We start from the raw sequence: 19,097 nt of genomic DNA on the forward strand, positions 1-19,097 counted from the left end.
CATGTCACTATCAATTTACTGTCCTGAACTCTAGTATTGCCTCTGCTATCGTGCATACTGGTACTCTATGATTGTCAGAGTTGGCCATACCATGCATGATGAGGCGAGTCCTATTTCCAACACTATAGAATATTTATTACGCCCAGACATACGTCGGAGATAGCCCCTTATAACATGCGGCCGGATGACTATAGGAAAAAAAAACGGCGCGTTATAAGGGGCTATCTCCGGAGCATGTCAGGGGCAATAAATATTCTATAGTGTTGGAAGTAGGCATCGCCTGCATGATGATGCCCATCAATTCATTCACATTCACATCCTTCAGTCGACCAAACTAAGACTTTTCATTTATTGGATAATGAGAATTTTAGAACTTTTATCTATTTCCTATATTTCACATTCACATTCACAAGTCAAGGAGGACGGCAAAGGTTTTCATTGCTCAATTAAGAACCAACTTTCCCATTAATTTAGGTGTGTAAACAAGTATGGGATTAAAGAATTCAACTGTTCTCATTGCTCAATTAAGAATCAGCTTTCCCTTCAACTTAGGTGTGTAAACAAGTATGGGATTAAGGAATTCAACCATACTTTCTATGTGCCCTATTTGTGATGTAAAACAAAAATATAGCATTGTAGCTAGCATTCCGTGGACGGCAAAAGTTCTCATTGCTCAATTGGAATTCAACCCTATTTGTGATGTAAAACAAAAATATATCATTGTAGCTAGCATTTGGTGGAGGGCAAAGGTTCTCATTGCTCAATTAAGAACCAACTTTCGCATCAACTTAGGTGTGAAACAAGACGAACAAAGGTTCTCATTGCTCAATTAAGAACCAACTTTCGCATCAACTTAGGTGTGAAACAAGACCATGGAAAATGCTTTTTGTTCTCATTGCTCAATTAAGAACCAGCTTTCGCATCAACTTAGGTGTGAAACAAGACCATGGAAAATGCCTAAAGAGGTTTGGGAAGAAGGTGTGTGTTAGGTGTGAAACAAGACAAGCAAAGGTGTGTTAGGTGTGAAACAAGATGAGCAAAGGTTCTGATTGCTGAATTAAGAACCAACTTTCATCAATTTAGGTGTGAAACAAGACGATAGAAAATGCCTAAAAAAAGTTTGGGAAGCACGTGTGTGTTAGGTGTGAAACAAGGCGAGCAAAGGTATGTTAGGTGTGAACCAAGGCGAGCAAAGGCTCTGAATGCTGAATTAAGAACCAACTTTTACATTAACTTAAGTGTGAAACAAGAGTATGGAAAAAGCCTAAAAAAGTTTGAGAATAACATGTGTGTATATTGTCTTTTCAGCTAGAAGAACACCACTCATGAAGAAAACCCACGTTTGGTCAAATTCGCAGCGGTTAGATGGAAACTGAAAAAGATTGACATATGCATTGGAATTTGCACATTCACGGTATTTGCCGGAAAGAAGCTAATATCACCAGTTAGTTCGTTCCAGAAAAGCTCTTCAATATAACGAAACCATTTGGTTACTTCATTAGGATAACGAAGTGAATTTCGTGAATCCTCCTCTCTTCCTTTGCGCAGGCTATGATGCTATCTACCATGAATGGGATCACAGTTCTGAGATACCAGGCGCCCACATAAAATCACTATGATGACGAAAACAGGCAGCAGTCATTGCAGATACACTTCTTTGAAACAAGAATGGCCACTTACAGGTACTATCCAAACAAGCTTACACAGTTTTTTAATACGGCTGTTGATATGTTACATAGGTTTTACGGGTATGTTCACGTCTGTTTCTTCTGAAACTAATTGTTCGAGTTACGAAATGCAATCTCTCTTGGCTTTTAAAACCACTTTGCATGATCCTCTGGGACGTTTGGGTTCGTGGAATGCTTCATTAAGTTGTTGTGAATGGGAAGGTGTTTCCTGCGACAAACTGACAGGCCAAGTTGTTGCGGTAGATTTGCATAATTGCAATTTGAGCGGTGCCTTCTTTCCTGAAGAACTGGTCGGGCTAAGGGATTTGCAGAGTTTGAATGTAAGCTCCAATAATTTTACAGGTCAAGGTATCCCCCAAGAGCTGGGGCTATTGAAAAATTTGACATACCTCAACCTGTCCACATCAGGATTTGCAGGTACCATTCCATGGCAGCTCGGAAATTTGTGTAGCTTGACAGTACTAGATCTCTCCTCCTCGGAGCTTTCTGTGTTGGCAAGTCACGATCTCTCGTGGCTTACAAATCTGACGGCGTTGGAACATCTTTCTCTTGACAGAGTCGATCTCTCGTCAACCTCATCATCATGGGGACAATCAGTAAGTCGGCTTTCTCACCTCAGAAATCTTTCGATGTCAAACTGCGGACTGACAGGTTCCATTTCCCCTTCCCTGCAGAAGCTTTCCTCCCTACAAACCTTACATCTTGATAGAAACACATTTCACTCTGAATTCCCCAGTTCGTTAGGGAATATGAAGAATTTGGTCTCACTGCAGATGAGCAGTGCAAATGTCAATGGATTTCTTCCATTTGAGAGCCTCTCTCGGCTTCCTAATTTGAAAAGGATTTATTTGGGAAATAATAAAATTAGGGGGAATGTTTCTCAGATTTTTCAGGGAAAATGGAAGAAACTAACAATATTCCAGATGCCAAACAATAGTTTGTCCGGTTTTATACCACCTGCTATAGCAAATCTATCATCTCTGATTCAGCTACAACTGCAAAAAAACAGGTTGAATGGAGTGATACCAGAATCATTGGGACACCTCCCATCGCTTACTGTACTAGACTTGGGCTACAACCATTTGACGGGGTCTATTCCTGTATCCCTAGGTTTGTTGTCTAAAGTGACCAACATCAGTTTTACTCACAACGTTTTGAACGGAGCAATCACAGAGGCGCACCTCAGAGGCCTTAACAGCCTGAAATATCTCGACCTGTCGAATAACAAATTAAGCTTCAATATCACCTCCGCGTGGACTCCGCCATTTGATTTAGATGTGTTGAAATTAGCTGTTTGTGAAATAAAGCCGGCGTTTCCTGTTTTTCTGAGGACTCAACGCTCTATTACTATCCTGGATCTAACCAATAATAGTATCAATGAAGAAATCCCTTCATGGCTGTGGAATCTTCCGAAGCTCGAGAGGTTGGTCCTATCTTATAATCAGTTGGAAGGGTCAATACCACCTCGACTGTACAACTCGTCGACTTCATTGAAGCAGGTGGAGTTACGAGCGAATCAGTTCCATGGCAGCCTTCCCTATCCACCAAGTCCTGACGCAGGCTTCCCTGTGGAACTTGATCTGTCAACTAATAATATTACAGGTCCAATCCCCTCAGAAATGTGCTCGATGTTGAAGTCTTCTACTTTCTTGTTCCTAGCATCGAATAAACTGGACGGGCATATTCCTGGTTGCATTTGTGAGTAAACAGAGTATCTAGAAGCTCTGGATCTTTCAGACAATAGACTCTCTGGCAAACTGCCTTCACATTTGGGTAACTGCTCTTCTCTCCAGGTATTGAATGTGGCAAATAATGAATTTCTGGGGCAGATACCAGTGGAACTGGGAAAACTGAACAAACTTCAGGTATTACACATCAATGGCAACATGTTGAGTGGAAAGATTCCCATGTCTCTGCGAAATTGCAAAAACTTAGAAATTTTGGATTTAAGTAGAAACAACCTATCAGGGAAAGTGCCTGAATGGATTGGGGATCTTTCGATGCTCCGCATACTCAGTCTCAGGTCAAATAATTTTGAAGGTGAGATACCTATCCAGATTGGGTACCTTCAGAAGCTCCAAATTCTTGATCTGGGAATGAACAATCTGTACGGTTGGATACCACGACAGCTTTCAAACTTATCAACAATGAAGAATGAAGATTTCACAAGGTCTCGGTCCATTGATCTTAGATATGGACAGTACCATACGGATGTGGTTAATTTGATGGTTAAGGGTCAGTACATGGAGTATATTTTTTACGACCTCTGGACTGTCACTTTTATGGATCTGTCAGGAAACAGCCTTACAGGTGACATCCCAAAGGAGATTGGATATCTGAAGGGCCTCCTGATGTTGAATGTATCACGTAATCATTTTACTGGACTGATTCCCCAAGAATTAGGCAACATGGTCGATTTAGAAACTTTAGATATGTCATGCAACCAGTTGGAGGGTAAAATACCTACAACGCTTGCAAATCTGAAGTTCCTGAGCTGGTTAAACCTGTCAAATAACAATCTATCGGGGAGGATTCCAAATGGGCCGCAATTCAACACATTTGAGGCAAATTCATTCTGGGATAATCCAGGGCTGTGCGGGCTTCCCCTTGCAACCAACTGCAGCGAACACACTCGAGAGGAGGATGACGACAGGGACGAGAATGTGCAGTGGTGGGAATCGTGGGAAGTTGGTATAGGATTTGGTTGGGTAACAGGATTTGGAACTGTGATCGGAGCGTTATTTCTCAGCGGGCGGTGGGTGAGAAAGTATTTTCAGCTCGCTGATACTTTCATGGCATCTTTTGAATAAAATCACAAAGAGCTAGAAATATTAGAGTAATATTTGTTCAGCTCGCTGATACTTTCATGGCATCTTCTGAATAAGATCACAAAAGAGTCATTTGCACGGTAAAGCCCTGGATTTCCAAATTTAATTAATGGACTCTGCGCATAAGTCAACAAATGCGTCGGAAATCTTATAATTCTCGTGCTGATGAAATGGACCCTGCGCATAAGTCAACAAATGCGTCAGAAATCTTATAATTCTCGTGCTCAAAAATGTTATAATTCTCGTGCTGATGAACTGTCAAAGAAAGGTCTTTCAATCCAGCGTGGTATATGGAAGATGGAGATTCAAATGGGAACACGCTCATATCATATTGAAGATTTTTTGTGCCAGGCACTTAATATATTTTGCTTATTTTGTCTTCCCAAAATAATATTTTTCCTTTTGCGCTCAATGTTCGTTTTGCGCTCAATGCCTGTAAAGATGTTTGTTTATTACTTTCTTGATCTTCTAGTTTTGATAGGTTGGCTTTATTTCTAGGGCCCTGAATGGTCATCCATGTCTCTATGGTCTATTTTGTTTGGCTTTATTTCTAGGGCCCTGAATGGTCATCCATGTCTCTATGGACAGATATGGTCTATTTTGTTACATATTTCCAGACTCAGCAATGCTCTCATCAGCACAATGTTTTATCTTTTATTTTGAGCATATCTCTGATTTTTCTATTTAAATATACTTTATATAAATATAAATACAGAGTTCGTACCAAAAAACAAATGCATCAGAAATCATCGGATCCATCCCATTGGCATTACATTAGTTTCCGTAATTTTTTGTCCTATTTAAAGGACCAGTAATAAATATATGTTTTTTTATTCATTTAAGAGTAGTCTATAATGAGGGAAATTCTTATTTCATAGATCATAGAAAAGTAAATGTTGCAAGGCAGATAGCTTTCGCCTTTTGAGTGATAGTATGCGAATCGAGGTAACAGCCTCGAGAGAGAGGGCGAAAGCTATCTACCTTACATGTCAGGCTACTTTTCTATAGTCTATGAAATAGGAGTTTCCTATAATGAGTAGGCAAATTAGCTCAGAAAGTATGAGTAGACAATTAGCTCAGAAAGTAGGGGAAGTCTTGGTATGATTTTTTACTATAATCTGGGTTTTGGGAAAAATCTTGTTGGAATTTTAGGAAATTTGGGTTAAATTTCAGTATTTTTGGAGGCCGAGGGTTTTTGACGGAGTTGTCTTTAGTGTTATTTTTTTGAAGTTTTTCCAATAGGTTTTTCTGGTCTAATTTCTCTAAAATCCCACACAAATTTATTGAAATTACAAGTTTGATGGGTAATCCTTGCATATAATTTCTCTAAATTCCGGCAGAAATTTATTGAAATTACAAGTTTGATAGGTAATACTTGCATAATGGAAGTGCCATAGGGGTTTATGAGAGTGCTCAATCCATATATATAGTCAAAAAACTAGTTTAATTAACAGAAATCAAGATTTCACCTTAAATTTTTCAGTCTGATTCCAACACTGAAAAGTCCAAAAAATCACACTAAAAACAACTCCGTTTTTGACCATATTGACTCTATTTCTAACCTATGAATTCAAACACTCCTCAACATCATTAATTTATCTTCTAAACATCAATGGACATCCCAACTAAAGTGCAAATATTTAATTTGTGAACATAAAAAAAATTAAATAATTAATTAAAACTAAATTCACTTTTAACTATTTTTTTTTAAATATGGGAAAATGTATCAATGTTTTAAAATTGTCTTCTATTAATATTCTAAAATAATAAAATAATATTACTTTTTTTTTGGGTTTTTAGTAAAATAAGTTCTTAACTAAGTAAAAGCAGTTTTAAGACATATTCCATATTTATAATTCACTTCTAATCTATATAATTTATTAATTAGATTTTGAAACCCACAAACTTTATAATAATAATTATTATTATCCAATTTTAAGGTCATGACCAAGCCACACCAAATTAATGTATGAGATGCCTTTGTTTGTGGGACAAGAGACCCACCAACAGCACCAACACGCAACGATTTGACTGCTAAGTCTACAAATACATACATATTCTTCCTGCTCTGGTTTTGAACTCGTGACCTCTTAAGGAGAAAAATGCAACAAACATTTTTTTTAATTAAATTTGATGTATCAATTTTTAAAATAAACTAGCTAAAATAATATTTTAAAATACACTAGCTAAAATATATGAAATTTCATTTTTTTAGTCTTTATCTTTGTTTTGGATTTAAAAAAACTAAGATAATTTATTAATTATATAAATATATTTTCAGAATTTTAATTTAATTATCAATAATTAATAAATAAACAACAAAAAATTAACCTTTATAAAATATTTATCTAATATAGAAAATAATCTTTATAGCCAAAAGAACTTAATATTTGTTAGAAATAAAAACGATCTCTTTCTAAATGAATTAAAAACTAATTTGCTTCATTTATCTAGTATAGACAACATAGAATACCTATATCATAATTTTACTACAACCCTCTCATATTCTATCAACAAGTTCTCAATTGAAGTTTGAAATAGTAAAAAAAATAGTAAAACCAACCCATGGTATGACAAAGATTGTAAAAGTGCGAGGAGAGCAATTAAGGAAGTTGTTGATGAATCTCTTAAAATGGACAAGATAAAAATATACAAAGCCCTAACTAAAAGGAAAAAGAGGCAGTACATTAGTCAAAGACAAGAGAATCTCTTACACCTCTCTAAGGTAGCTCCTAAGAAATTTTGGAGCCAGATTTTGACTAAGAAAACTAAAGATAATAATAAAATTGCTCTACACGATTTGAATCCCTATCTTAAAAAGCTTTATGAAATTTCTCCAAATGTCATGGATAACTTTGAAACCCTGCTCACAACGAAAGAAGTTTTTTCTTTAGAAGACATTGAGATTGGGGTTAATCGCCTGGCTAATGGGAAAGCTAAGGACATTGAAGGTTACTAGGCACAAATCTTAAATATTGGAGGTCCTGTCCTCATCCTCCACATCCACAAGCTTTTCAATCAAGCAGTCAAGCAAGGGTTCCCTAAACCATGGACTGAGAGCCTCATTATACCTATTTTTAAAAGTGGGGATAGAAATAACCCCTCTAATTATTGGACAATTATGATCAGCCCTCTCTTAGCCAAGTTATATGGTAGTATTTTGGAAAAGAAGTTGAGCATATGGCTTGAAAGTGAAGGTAAGCGAGCTAAAGGCCAAGCGGGATTCAGAAGGCATCACTCAACAACAGACCACCTCGTTATGCTTAGGATCATTGTGGAGGAATGTTGTAATGATAAATCCAATCTCTTTTGTTGCTTTGTGGACTTTAGAAAGGCTTTCGATACGGTTCCTAGAAACAACCTTTGGAATAGATTAGAAGAGCTAAAGGTTCCTTTCGAGTTGAGTGCTGCCACTATAAGGTTATACAAGAATGTAGTTGCCAAGCTAAAGAGTAATGAGGGGTGGTCGAAAGACACTAAGTGTAATATCGGAGTTAAACAAGGTTGCCCCCTCTCCCCTACCCTATTTGGCATTTACATCGACAAGCTCGAAGGTTATTTAGAGGAAGTAAGTTGTGTTGGTACGATCTTAGTTAAGATAGTCGTCATCCTTCTTCTCTATGCTGACATTTATAATAATTATTATTTTTATCCAATTTTAAAGTTACGGCCAAGTTAGATACCAAATTGGTGTATGAGATGCCTTTGTTTGTGGGACAAGGGACCTACCTCCACGCAGCTATTTCACTGCTAAGTTTACAAATACATACATACTCTACCTGCTTTGGTTTTGAACCTTGACCTCTTAGGAAGAAAACTGCAATAAATATTTTTTTAATTAAATTTGATGTATCAATTTTTAAAATAAACTAACTAAAATAATATTTTAAAATAAACTAGCCAAAATAATATTTTAAAATAAACTAGCTAAAATAATATGAAATTTCATTTTTTTAATCTTTATCTTTGTTTTGGATTTAAAAAAAATTAAGATAATTTATTAATTATATAATAAATATATTTTCAGAATTTTAATTTAATTATCAATAATTAATAAAGAAACAACAAAATATTAACCTTTATAAAATATTTGACAATTTAACTAATATAATTATCTTAATATTATAAAAACTTATTATTTTATTATATAGCATTTTATTTTAAAATTAATTAAAATACTACCAATTTTTTTAATTAATTTTCACTCATCAATTGTTCTTGAGATATGCAATGACCTAATATAATTTTCCAAGTCAAGTCAAAATCCAGCGCTTACGTTTCTCCTTAATCTAAGGATTTTGGATTAAGATAGTTAATTATTAATTTCTTAATGTAAAGAACAATTTGTATAGTATATATTTTGTAACCCGGGGAGTGAACTCTCCCCAACTTCTTTCCGTTTTCCGCTGATGGTGGGAACAAAGTCAAAACAGTTACCGATGCAAAACCAACAAACTCAAGATTGGATTAAAAAAACTCACACGAATTTGGCATTGAGTTAAGTTCACTTGAGTGACGAGTCACAAGTTTTCACAATATAAGGAGAGATTCTTAATATTGTGCAGGGATCAGTAATTGATATAGTACTGGTTCCACCAAACTACCATAAATTGAGACTTTTGAAACCAATATTTAAACAAAAATAAATAACATTAAGTATAAATAAGTATTAATTTATGTCCAAAATTTCCCCATATATTGACTGGGCCCACAACTGTCCATAAATAGTATTTTACTACTTAAGACTGCAAACCATATTGACCCAATTAGAAAACAACTAAAACCATAAAGGCTTCCAAAATGATCTATTCCAAAAGCAGCAGTCACTTCAACCCCCACTCATCAGAACTGCAGCTTTGCATCCCAAATAAATATGCCTACCTGCACATAACAAAAGAGAATGTATGTCAGCCATAACTGCTGTGTTGTTCAACAACTAAACACCCTATGTTCAATAAATGACACCCAACCCAAAAACATTTAAACCCACTTTGTTCAATAAATGACACCCAGATCCAATAACTACAATAAATGACACCCAACTCACTCTATTTCTCATTAAAACAGATCAAAGCACATGGATTAACAAATAACCAATTCCCAACCGTTAGATCACATCACATTAAATCCAAACCACACATTCAAAATGAAGCCATTGAAATCCATGTGCATCCATGTCCACCAATTAAGTTCAAGTGCCCAAAACTATAAAAGAAGTCCACCCACTGTTGAAGTTGCATTTTATGCTTTCAAACTATTTAGCAAACTTGAAGACAACATCACAAAACAGTTGCCAATATATCCAGGTTAGTTATATGAATTACAACTCATTCTTCTTACAATTCTGTTTTCATTGTTTTCATTTATCAGATTTCTTACATGATCTGTCTCGCCATAACTGCTAGAAGGATACCTAGATGGTTTCACAAATAGCGATTGAAAGTCATTGTTCTTACAGTTCTGTTTTCATTTATCAAAGTTCTTACATGATCTGTCTGGCCATGACTGCTAAAAGGATCCCTGGATGGTTTCACAAACAGCCATTGAAAGTCATTGTTCTTACAGACTTGTTTTCATTTATCAGAGTCCTTACATGATCTGTCTGGCCATAAGTGCTAAAAGGGTATCTGGATGGTTTCACAAATAGCCATTGAATAAAAATTAGGTTCTAAATACAGCTATTTAGAAAAGTTAAAACCATTCCTTAAAATAAAAAAAAATGAATGCCTTCAACATATTTAATTTTTTCAGTTCAATTTTCTAAAACTTTTTATGACTGATAAGTCCATTCCAAAGCTGATCATAGCTGCAAGTCGTTCCCAACATAGAATTTATGTCTGGAATGGTGGCCATGGACTGCAATGGAGAAGTTGCAGTACTGAGACATTTTTGGCAATGCCAAATAGCGAAAAAAATGGAAAATTATATTTGAAACAACTATCATAGAATCCTACTTGAATCCATATAAAAGTTGCTAAATTGATGAACTATGGATTTACTTGGAATGACATTTGCAAAATTTTTACACTGCCCTATGAAAGTGAAACATTTACTCTCATTATGAAAATAGATGAATACATGGAAAAATCCAGTGTGAATGAAAAAAATACTAAATATTCAGAGTAACTCGAGAATATTGAAATGCTTGATAAGTTCCCTGCAAAAAGAGGATTTTCATTAAATCGAAGGCTAGAAAATGTGAATTCATATTGATGTGCAATATTAATATGATTTATCACTTCTAGAGCTCCCATATCCAAACTTCAACAGCTTGAGAAAGAGAATCTTTTGAAATTGGATGTACAATTTCATAGTTGTGTCATTGGTCATATAAAAGTTGCTAAATTGATGAATAGGCAGGTAAATGGGAGACCACAAGGTTGATTACAGTTGCAAGTTGTTACCAACATAGAATTTATGCCTAGAATGGTGGCCATGGACTGCAATGGAGAAGTTGCAGTACTGAGACATTTTTGGCAATGCCAAAAAGCAAAAATAATGGAAAATGATATTTGAAACAACTATCATAGAATCCTACTTGAATCCATATAAAAGTTGCTAAACTGATGAACAGGCAGGAAATTGAGAGACCACAAGGCTGATCACAGTTGCAAGTTGTTCCCAACATAGAATTTATGCCTGGAATGGTGGCCATGGACTGCAATGGAGAAGTTGCAGTACTGAGACATTTTTGGCAATGCCAAACAGCAAAAAAAATGGAAAATGATATTTGAAACAACTATCATAGAATCCTACTTGAATCCATATAAAAGTTGCTAAATTGATGAACTATGGATTTACTTGGAATGACATTTGCAAAATTTTGACACTGCCCTATGAAAGTGAAACATTTACTCTCATTATGAAAACAGATGAATACATGGAAAAATCCAGTGTGAACGAAAAAAATACTAAATATTCAGAGTAACTCGAGAATATTGAACTGCTCGATAAGTTCCCTGCGGAAAGAGGATTTGCATTAAATCGAAGGCTAGAAAATGTGAATTCATATTGATGTGCAATATTAATATGATTTATTACTTATGGTGCTCCCATATCGAAACTTCAACAGCTTGAGAAAGAGAATCTTTTGAAATTGGATGTACAATTTCATAGTTGTGTCATTGGTCATATAAAAGTTGCTAAATTGATTAACAGGCAGGGAATTGAGAGACCACAAGGCTGATCACAGCTGCAAGTTGTTCCCAACATAGAATTTATGCCTAGAATGGTGGCCATGGACTGCAATGGAGAAGTTGCAGTACTGAGACATTTTTGGCAATGCCAAAAAGAAAAAAAAAATGAAAAATGATATTTGAAACAACTATCATAGAATCCTACTTGAATCCATATAAAAGTTGCTAAACTGATGAACAGGCAGAGGATTGAGAGACCACAAGGCTGATCACAGCTGCAAGTTGTTCCCAACATAGAAGTTATGCCTGGAATGGTGGCCATGGACTGCAATGGAGAAGTTGCAGTACTGAGACATTTTTGGCAATGCCAAACAACAAAAAAAATGGAAAATGATATTTGAAACAACTATCATAGAATCCTACTTGAATCCATATAAAAGTTGCTAAACTGATGAACAGGCAGGCAATTAAGAGACTACGAAGTAATTTGCAATGAGAGACTATGAACTAATGCAATTCGTTTTCCTGTAACATAAGTAATGCAATTCGATTTCCTGTAACATACATGTTGATAATTTCTTGTAATAAAGGAAAAGTATTTTTGTAGAAGTAATAAAGCATAATTTACAAATATTCTAATGTCTAAATGCATGCAATAATTTTACAGGTTGTTGCATCTATGGCAAAAGGAAGTTACTCTGCTCATACAAGGAGAAGTGGCAGGGGAGTGACAAGGGGTGCGCAACTACGATGCACATCGTCTGATGATGACAGGCCAGCTGATGTCAATGCCAAGAATGCACCAGGGAACATTGTTGAGGATGACCATGTGATAGCAGCTGATGTTAACACACCATCAACCACAGAACCACCAACAACAACAGTCCAAGGGGTAAACTCAACTAAAAAGATCAATGCTATAAGAGGATGGACAAAAGAACAAATGTTAGTTGCAATTGACGACATAGAGTTTAATGGATACTCAGTTCAAGCATCTGCAAAAAAACATGGTATTCCTCCCTCATCAATACATTATTGGATAAATGGACTGACTCATACAAAACGTAGAGGGCCTCTTACAATTATGAGTGAGGAGGAGGAGGCCGAGGTGGTGGGGTGGTGTAAAGAGATGCCCTAACTGGGACATGGGCTAGAGTTGATACAACTCAAATCAACAGTTGCTCAAATCTGTCAAGGGAGGCCAAACCCATTCAAAGATGGGTTTCCTGGTAAATCATGGTGGTTTGGGTTTAAGAAAAGGCATCCAGAACTTGTATTGCATACTGCTGAGGGCCTTGACAGAGACAGAGCATTAAATTTGCGCCCTGTAGTTGTGCAAAAGTTCTATGACACACATTCTAGTGCTTACGATAAACATTCTTATGGAGAAGACCATATATGGAACTGTGATGAAATAGGTTTACAGGAAGGGAGGAATTGTTGCATGTGGGTAATTGCCAAGAGAAGGAGCCGAAATGTGCCAGAGATTTTGCCCAAGAGCAGGGAGTGGATAACTATTTCACGTTGTGTCAATGAAATTGGTACTTCAATCCCAGAATTTTATCTATTCAAAGGTAAAAATCAACTGAAAAACTATATACAAAACTGTGAACCAGGTGCATGCATGGCTGCACATCCCCATGCATGGATGACTAAAGAACTGTCTCTAAGTTGGCTTTTTCACTTTGCCGCATTGGTACTAGGTGGCATCTCGCCTAATAATAGACACCTTTTGATATTAGATGGCCATGGGAGCCACATGGCTGTACAAACAATTGAGGAAGCAAACAATTTAGGAATCTACCTGTTGACATTGCCAGTTCATACCACTCACAGACTGCAACCCCTTGATGTTAGTGTGTTTGGCCCTTTCAAGAACTATTTCAGGTTGGAGCGCGCTGCATGGATGGCAAAGAATCCAGGGGTTGAGGTGAAAAGGTTTGAGCTAGCAGAGCTTGCAAGTAAAGCTTTTAAAATGGATTTAACACCATCAAATATCAAGGCTGGCTTTAGGAGGACAGGAATCTGGCCACTGAACTATGATGCTCTTATGCACGATACTGGTCGTAGCCAAGCGTTTCATGTGGATGGTCAGGAAGAAGGGAATGCCCAAACAGGTGTTGAAGTGCAAGAAATAGATGACCAAGATGATGTTGTTGCAGCTGGTAATATGATTTCTCTGTCTCAAGGACACTTATATGCTGAAGATGATGAAACTATATGTGAAACACAATATAACAATGAACAAATTCGCAGTAACATGGAGATCGTTTCACCAACTCAAGAACATGAAATTCCTGTTGCTGATATTGTTAATGATATTATTGAACATGCAGTTGACAATGACTAATTGACATTGCCAAGCCAAGTAACCCCACCTTCATGGCTAGTAGAAGCAATGATCAATATGAATGCACATAGTGTCTCAGCAATCAATGAAGAAAGCATGAACATGCCCTCACAACCAGCAGAATTGAACAGTGAAATTGTTCATTTTTTTGTGGACAATAGATCAATGGAAGAAGATGAAGGACATAATGAGGCATCAAATGAAGATAATGATATAGTTCAATCAGTTCCAACAGATACTGAAAGGGAAGTACCAAGCAATGACATGCAGGTGGGAGGGGTGGAGAAGACACTTGGACGGTTCCTAAAGCTACTAGTAGAGAGAGTATCAATGAAAAAAAAGCAAGGTGCACCGGGTAGTCTTCGTCTGGGCCGAAGCTCACAGTTACTCACCCCAAAGGACTATATAAACCTGTTAGTTGAGTCTGAAAAAAAAGAAATTTGAAATGCAAGAATTAAAACAGAAAAAGAAGGATCTAGTCAAGGAGAAGAAGGTAGCAAGGATTGTTGCAGCACAACATCGAGCAGATGAAAGGATTGAAAGAGATAAAGCAAGGCATGTTAAGGACCAACAAAAGAAAATGGAAAGACAGGAAAAGGAAAAAGGAAAGGCACAACAAATGCTTGAAAAGGGACAAGGGATGATCAAAAATACAGGAATAGCTGATGAAACTAGGATTATTTCAAACTCATTGGACTCCATTGCAAATAATACACCATTATTCCAAGATCTCATAAACATTCAAGTGCCCCACTATCAAACTGAGGGTTTACCCACTTGCCTTGTTCCTACCAGAGTTGGTGTCAATTCTCTATATGCTCATTACACACCTCCACTTAATGCAGGGGTCAGTAGTGCAAATGTGAGGTATGGGTACTCAGTACATCCATGGTTGGAAGCTGCAAATTGGAATCAATCATATGGCAGCAATCAACCATTTCCTAGTCAACCCTTGACTGGTAGGCTAACCTACCTGGCTCAAGAAGGTAACTCGGGGAGTTTTGGCACTCAAGATTCTCAGGGCCATAAAGAATAGGGGTGTCATATGTTTTTTGTTCTAACCACATTATGATGTGGATTTTGGATGGATTGTATCTTTTTCTTGGCACATAAAAATTTTGGCTTATAACACTAGATTGTATCTTTTCGTTGTCACAAAAACTTTTTGGCTTACAACACTAGATTGTATCTTTTTCTTGTCACATAAACATTTTGGCTTACAACCTAGTAGTGATTTCTTGTGGCAACCTAACTGTGCGTTGAAAAGAAATTTTCAATGGAATATGTCTTTCTATAAAATATTAATTATGATAAACTATTTCTATAAGTTATTCTGTGTGTCAAAGCGCATGGATCCGGTACGACACCTGTCCACTGTGGAGGTCCACGTGTTGGGCATCGTGTCATCACATAAAATTTTGTGTCCATGCTATTTCCTCCGTTTGTTTGTGGTCATTGTTGCGATGTTTGGGAATTCAATAATAACATTCCATTCCAACTCTGGACAAGAGATAATGGCCAAAGGCTTAGGAAAATGACTAAATACAAAAATCAAATGACCAAATAGTCTCAAATGAGGAGGCAATCTATCTCATAATAAGTTTTATTAAATGTCAAAGAGCCACTGATAATTTTATTCATTGAGAGGACACTTGAGAAATTGAGAGCACTCATTATCAAGTTGCATATGAAAAAGGCTAAATATAGAAATCACATGACTAGACAGTCTTATCTCATAAGAAGTTTTTGAGAGCACTCATTATTAAGTAGAGTAGGAAAAAACCTTCAAATTTAAATTCAGATATTCAAAATCCTAGTTCCATGTCCAAACATAGAACACTAAAATAATAACACCCCATCTCAATATAATTGCTGTAAATATGAGAATAACCTAAATCCTTAAGCAAATGAAGTTTAATCATCCTCCTATGCATTTCTGACCAATAACCATACATAAACCCAAATCTCTTCTCAACCCCACAAAAAACAGGACACAAAAATTTCAATTAAGGTGGCTACAAACTGCAACAGTTGAGTAAAACTGGCATCATTTAATCATCTTCTCATCCCCAAAAATAAATAGGACACAAAAATTTCAATTGCGGTGGCTACCATTGAAAAAATATTTCAAGGAGTGCAATAAAAGACATATTACCAATATTGAGGAAAATTAAAGAGGTTCCCATATCTGGAAGTTTCTAAGAGATGGTACACATGTAACTCACTCCAAGGGCATGGATTCCAGGAAACAACAAAGATAGCTAGATTTGGAATGATAATGTCATGGGGAACAAACCATTAATTACTAATATTGAATTGATTTGTCTTAAGTTATAAATGGGTGATAACAATATAAATTATTTTTTTGTTATTTCCTCATGGTCAAATTAGTTAGGTTGATGGAAAGGATGGTTCTTAAGGGATCCCCCCTAGCCACTGTGGCCTACAGTTTCTAAAGTATTCTTAATCCTAGGTGGATGCACTCCGTAGGATATTCAATCTAAGGCTTAAAGTGTTGAGACAGGGAATTTCCATGTTAATAATCAAGGTTTGAATCATAGCAGGAATAGAGCACTGGAAAATAAGTTGTTGGTCAATTTTGACAGCGTTGCATATGCAGCATTCACTCCAAAAAATAAAATTGCTTTGATGTTGATCTGAATCAGAGTTGATTCATGATTCACTCACAATTCCTATTAGATGGAGTCATGGCCACAACCTTATGAAATGCAACACATAACAGGCCATAACAATAAAATAACAGATTCAATACACCATTCCCATATACTTCTAAAGATATACAACACTAGAAAAGAGCAAACTTTACTCAAAATAATGAATAATGTACTAATAACATTTATGACTGTTTTCCAAGTAAAATCTTATAAAGGTGGTTGATGAGGCCTTGACAATGACCAACTATATCTGCAGAATTCCTTCAAAAAAAGAAAATTGCTTTGATGTTGATATGAGTTAGAGTTGATTCATGACTCAGCAAGCATAACTCACAACTGCTGTTACATGGACACAACCTTATTAAATGTAACACATAACAAGCCATTAGAAAGATAGTTCCAACATCTCATTCTTACAATAGAATAACAGATTCAACACTCCATTCCCATATATTTTTGAAGGTAAATAGCACTAGAATAGAGAAAACTTAACTAAAAATAACAAATAATGTACTAATAACAATTGAGTGTTTTCTAAGTAAAATTTTATAAAGTTGGTCAATAAGGCCTTGACAATGAACAACCACACCTATGGAAGCTCGTACTCAATTACCAAAGTACTCTAATGCAAGTCAAACGCCATCAGAAAAGGACTATGGATATCCTTCATTCGCAAGTAAACACAACCACAACCATTCATGGGTGGGGCAAATGAAATTTCACCCATCTGTGAAAGAACTGAATGGTGCCAAGCCAAAATAATTTATCATCATCTTGAAGATCCCTTTCCATGAACATCTGTGCTTACAGTACAAGAATGAGTATTGAAAACATAAAATAAATATTGGTATTTCTACTTTAATTTTCCCATCTCGTCCCATTTAAGACAACTATGAGACGATATCCATCATAAGCTTCTTTCTCACAGAACTAAGCAGTAATTTCCAGCTTCTAATGAATCATAAATTTTGAAAAAATAATCATGTCTATCAGCATAACATACATGCAAGGCTTAACTTGCAGTTTCAACAGGCCAGACAAGCATCAACAAATAAGAACAAAAAACTATGCTTGCCAGTCTAAATAATGTCCAAGTCAGTTAACTGCCTCCCCTTTCAAAATGATTCTTAATCCTAGGTGGATTCACTCCTTAGGATATTCAATCTAAGGCTTAAAGGGGATGGGGAAATTCAATCTTCAAAGTCAAATATGGATACATGTAACAATTATTATCCCTTCCTCTTCCATAATGAACTCAAATTTTCAACCAATTTTGGCATTACGATGGACTACCAAATATTAATATCTTATATTGGATGATAATACATATCAAGAGGGTTTCCTTCGTTTGTTTGGGGTCATTGCTGCGATGTTCCATTTTCCCTTTGTATTTCTGCTCGAGGCAGGCTCTGGTTCAAAATTTCCCTAGCCTTAATACAATTTTATCATACCCATCGTGCTGCCATTGATTTACTGGAGCGCGCGTTATTGTATTTGGGTTTTGGCCCCAGCCACCCCAACCCCAACCTCGACCTCAGGTTATGGTGTGGAAATCCCCGCAACAAGAGAGCTCCGCCGGGGAGATCAGGACCCTCTGGTTCGGCGGTTTGCAGCATTGGATGGATGAGAATTATCTGCACTGATGTTTAGCTTCTTCCAAGGACCTTCATTCCATTAAGATTATTCGCAATAAGCAGACTGGGCAATCAGAGGGTTATGGCTTCTTGGAGTTTGCGAGCCAGGCAGCGGCCCAGATGGCTCTCCAAAATTACAATGGCATACAGATGCCCAGGGCTGAACAATTTTACAGGTTAAATTGGGCAACGAATAGCGGTACAGAAAAGCGTTCGGAAGATTTTACTATATTCGTGGGAGATTTGGCATCTGGTGACACAGACGAGTTGCTACAAGAGACCTTCAGAGCTGTATACCAATCTGTAAAAGGGGCAAAGGTTATTACTGATAACATTACAGGTCGTTCAAAGGGATATGGGTTTGTAACATTTGGGGATGGGAATGAGTAGGTTCGGGCTATAATAGAGATGAATGGAATGCTCTGTTCCTCTAGGCCTATGCGAATAGGTCCTGCCATAACAAAATAGACTACGAAAACAACGAAAATAGCAGCGAAAACAGCGAAATTCACAAATTCACAAATGGCATCATTGAAAGCCACAAACAACATCAAAATATCCACAAAAACCCTAAACCCTTATCCACAAAACCCTAAACCCTCAAAACCTGCCATAGAAAGTTTACAAAATATCCAAACAGAGTTGTTTGTGTTGAAAAACACAGAGAAATTGCTGGTAGGATTAAAATCCTACCAGTGACAGTCGTCGGCCTTCCCCGGAGCTTGCCAGACCACCTCCACACCTGCAACGACCTTTTCCACACCTGCAACGAAAAGAAAAAGCCAT

General features: G+C 36.6%; 2 pseudogenes; both read left to right on the top strand.

Annotated features, from left to right (window-relative positions):
• Positions 1-1,395: 1,395 nt before the first annotated feature.
• LOC149166284 (uncharacterized) lies at positions 1,396-5,013 on the top strand (annotated as a pseudogene).
• A 13,205-nt stretch (positions 5,014-18,218) lies between these two features.
• On the top strand, positions 18,219-18,779 carry LOC149166285 (polyadenylate-binding protein RBP45 pseudogene; annotated as a pseudogene).
• The last annotated feature ends 318 nt before the right edge of the window (positions 18,780-19,097 follow it).

The sequence above is a fragment of the Pinus tabuliformis genome, chromosome 5_1 (assembly GCF_031772625.1).
Source record: "Pinus tabuliformis cultivar Carrire ecotype Pingquan chromosome 5_1, CPIR1, whole genome shotgun sequence".
NCBI lineage: Eukaryota > Viridiplantae > Streptophyta > Pinopsida > Pinales > Pinaceae > Pinus > Pinus tabuliformis.